This window comes from Heliangelus exortis, chromosome 2, assembly GCF_036169615.1.
Source record: "Heliangelus exortis chromosome 2, bHelExo1.hap1, whole genome shotgun sequence".
NCBI classification, from domain to species: domain Eukaryota; kingdom Metazoa; phylum Chordata; class Aves; order Apodiformes; family Trochilidae; genus Heliangelus; species Heliangelus exortis.
This window is the reverse complement of record NC_092423.1, coordinates 66,027,376-66,031,866: the sequence shown is the minus strand read 5'-3', so window position 1 is coordinate 66,031,866 and position 4,491 is coordinate 66,027,376.

The following is a 4,491-nucleotide window of genomic DNA, read 5'->3' as shown; positions in this document are numbered from 1 at the left end:
GTCCCGTGCCCGCCCCCGTCCCCGCGCCGCAGCGGACGTGGCTCCGCCGGGAAGGAGGCAGGGCGGTCACGTGGCCTCATTACGCACCTCTCCGCCCTCGCCGTGCATCCCCTCCCTCCCTCACCACCCCTTCCCCGCCCCGCTCATGCACCGCCCTTTCCGGTATCCCGGCCCAAAAAGGGGTGGGAAGGAAGCGTCCGACCTCCCTCATGCGGCGCGTACGAGCGGGTCTGAGCCTCTTGCTCGGAGGCAGGGTGGGAGCGGCGGTGGGAGGGTGGTGCGGTCACCTTCCGCCATCACCCCGTCTGATGCCGGTGGGCGGGGCGGGCGGGGCCGTACTGGAGCTTCGAATCCTAAACGTGGCTTTCACTTCTGTCCCTTATTTTCATTTGAAAGAGGTAACGTGTAGGTTGAAGTTCTCCCAGGTGCTTCAGAAGGGATTTGTTTGGTTTTAGCCTCAGCATCCCCTGCTTCAAGGGGTCTACGGGAAAGCTGGGGAGGAAATTTTTGCTAGAGCATGGAGTGGTAGGAGAAAGGGGTAATGGCTTTAAACTGGGAGAGGGTAGGTTTAGGTTACACATTAGGAAGAAATTCTTTGCTGTGAGGGTGGTGAGACACTGGCACAGGTTGCCCAGGGAAGCTGTTGGTGCCTCCTCCCTGGAAGTGGTGAAAGCCAGGTGGGATGGGGCTTGGAGCAACCTGGGCTGGTGGGAGGTGTCCCTGCCCATGGCAGAGGGGTTGGAACTAGGTGAGTGTTAAGGTTCCTTCCAACCCAAACCATTCTGTGAGTCTATGATCCTTAAAGCATTTGGTTGCATGAATAATGCTTCCTGTGGGACTGTTGGCCAACTTACAGCTTTAGGTTCTCCTTTGTGAATGTGCCTTTCATTTCACTTAGATCTTTAGTACCCTTTAAATTGTTTACATTTTTTTTTCCTAAATGATGTTGCTGGATAGTTTTGTTTTTACTCTTTAAAAATTGGTTTTATAGTAAGAATACTGTACTATACTATAGTAAATTTGGCTGTCCTTTGATTCTACTTCATACTTCCAGTCACATCATCTACACCTGACTCCCTTTGTTAAGCAGTAGTTGTCCCCTGGGTATTTTTTTTCTTTTTCAGAAGAAATTTCCTGTTTTTGAAGGTAAGTGAATGTGACCCAGCATTATGAAATGGTGAAACTGCAGGCTCCTACCCTTCTACAGTGCCTACAGTCCTTGCACCTGCATCAAGCTTCAGTGGAGTGAAAAGTCTAAAAGTGCCATTGTCAGTTTGTCCTAACTTATAGTACTCTTTGACCTTAAAGCAAGAGCTTAAAAAAATGAAAATTAAATGCTCTATGCCTTGCCCTATTTACTGAATTTTGAGAAAGCTGATAAAAGGAAGATAAAGACAGAGGGAGAAGGCAAAAAATATGCTTGAAACGTTACTGAATTAATCTTCAAAGGAGTGGGACAGAATATCCTATAGTACTTTATGTAATAGGCCATACAATCTTACTGAATTTTCCTAGAAACTATAATAGGACTAATAATAAACCAGAGTAGAGTTGGATCAACCATTTTTAAGTGCTTGGTTTTTATTTTTTTTATTGTATGCTGTAACTGAAAAAGGTAGGAACCTATAAATAGCAAAAGACATTTAAAGGGTACAGTGGAAACTCTCAGTATTTCCCCTTTTGATGTACTATATTACACTGTTCTTTATACCTCTTCTCATTTTTCTGCACGGGACCTGGTGCGTACTCTGTTCTTATGCAAAGAATCAGGTGATATATTATTATGCTCTCTCCATTTTTTTGGAGGCTTGATCTGTTGTCTAGTGTCTGCTTATCAAAAGCATGTAGTTTTTAACCTGTTATATTTGTAGTTTGCAGTAATTTAAGCATAATTATATTTTGAAGTTAATTAAAATGAAAAAAATTTAATCATCTGCAATCTGCAAATGAAAGTGCATTGCCCCCTTCATTCAGAAATCAGTTAATTCGAGGTGCCACTTCAATACCTGCATTTGATATTCTTAGCATTTCTGTTTTATATTATACACCTGGGAGGCCAGGCAATCACATATAAAATATTGAAATATGCATTTTATTTAAAGTACTACTACTAACTTCATCAGAGAAAGGTATTTTCATCATTCAAGCAGCATGAAATCTTACCATGACTTCTGGACTGGGAGTTTTGCTAGCCAAGTTCAAATTATTTTCTCTAGAACTGGGTCTTGAATGAGAAAATAATCACTATGTTTCCTCCTGCACCCTATAGGGGATGGAGGGTCTGTCTTTGGTTGTTAATGTATTTATAGAAACTTCTCTTGTTGTCCTTTGCCACAGAGGCCAGATTAATTCCTAGGTGGGCTTTGGACCTTCTAATTCTCTCCCTGCATAGCGTCACAACGCTTTTGTAGTTGTTATGTATGGCCTGCCCCCTCCTCAAAAGGCCACAAGTGCTCTTTTTCTCCTTGAGTGCCAGCCAAAGCTTGTTACCAGCAGATCAAGGGAGTTGATTCTCCCCCTCTGTTCTGTTGAGAGTAGAGACCCCACCTTGGAGTACTGTGTCCAGTTCTACAGCCCAGAACACAAGAAGGTGTTGATCAGAGAGTTGGAAGACTCCTCCTATGAAGACAGTCTGAGACAGCTGGATTTATTCAGCCTGGAGAAGGCTCCAAGGCAATTGTATAGTGAGTGGCCTTCAGTACCTGGAGGGGGCCTACGAGACAGCTGGGGGGGAACTTTTTATAAGGGTGTGTAGCAATAGGATGAGGGGTAATGGCTTTAAACTGGGAGAGGGTAGATTTAGTTTAGATGTTAGGAAGACATTGTTTCCTGTGAGGGTGAGTGACATTCATTCCAGGTGAGACACTGGCATCAGCTGCCCAGAGAAGTTGTGGATGCTCCATCCCTGGAACTGCTCAAGACCAGGATGGACTAGGCTTGGAGCAGCCTGGTCTAGTGGGAGGTGTCCCTGCCCATGCCTTCAGTGTAAACCTGCAGCAGAAAGCTAAAAATAAGTTACCTCTTCAGAGAGATTGAAGGCAGAGGGCAGTATTCTCCCACTTTGTGTCCCATTGAGGTGGAATAACTGTGGACTGTAATTGCCTGACTCCATCCTTCCAATCAGCTCATTATATTTGCCTGATGCAGCCTATCCAGATAGTTTCATCAGGCTTTCTCTTCTCTAAATACCTTCTAAATGCTAATGCATTTATCTTCATGTCCTGTTTGAACACAAGAAATATTGCTATTTCCATTTTACAAATGAGAAAATACAACCCTGAAACTTGCACGAAGGGAGTCATAGAAGGCCACATAGCAGTTCAGCTGTGACAGGTCTGGACAAAAGGTCAAAGCCATCCTAGGACTTTGAAATGTAGGAGGTTCTCCTTCTGAAGTATCACTATCACCCAGTGGCCTCTTTTGCTTAACCATGTTGCAGGTGAATCATTTGTAGAACAATTTGTAGCCTTTTTCAAATGAGTGTTTAAAGCTTCCCCCCAAAAAACAAACGAAAACAAAAAGGCATGTTGTCATCTACTGCTGTAGTGGAAGTTAGATGGAAGCTTGGAGCAAAAAAAAAAATCAAAATTAATTTGGGAATCATCTGGCACTGTTATCTTTCAGACAATTCTCTGTCATTAAAATAAACAGTGCTCTTACTTAAGAGCACTGAATAATTTATTAGACAGTGAAATAAACCTGTAGGACAGCACATTCCCTGCAGCTTCACTCACATGGACTAAGAATCATCCAACAGCTGTTTCTAAGACAAAAAGATCTGTAAACAAGAAATCTTAATCCAGTTGCTGTTGCATGTGGCTGTAGGTTGGGAAAAAGAGCTCAGAGCATGCCTGCATGAAGACAGATCTTGCCTCCCCAAACTGCAGGCTACCTGGATTGGGTAATGGAGAGGGAATGCTGGCAGGGCATCAACTGGAACTAAGCTAGATAGCCATGTGTCTTGGTGTGTGGCTGGGCTACTGGCCTATTGTCCCTAAAACAGAGGTGAACCTTGCAGCCCTTCAGCTGCTTTCATGTTGCAGCTAAAGAATGCCATACATAACGTCATACCCGCTTCCAGAGGGGACACTTGGCAGTGAGTTCCTTAGTGTACCGGCTCCCGTTTTTGCTCACATTTGTGAGATGCCTGGCCTAATGAAGCATGATGGGCATTTCCAGATAATATAAGAAGTTAAGAGCAGTTTGTTTTCATACAGAATCGACTACCTCCCTCTTGATAGACCCGGGGGGGGGGGGGTTGAGTTGGGTGTTGTAGCAGTTGTGTGGTATGAGGGCCCCCCCAGCAAAGTTCATCTCTCTTCTGAGAGATATTCCTGACACGCTATTCCCTCTTTCATACCCAAAGAGGAGAAAAGGGGACATTTAGGGTCCAGGTGCTCATGGGGCAGAACATGAAGACATCCTGAAGTAAAGCTGTAGCTTTGGAGATGTCAAGAACTGTCTCGTTGCTTTTCACACTCAGAGACTCCC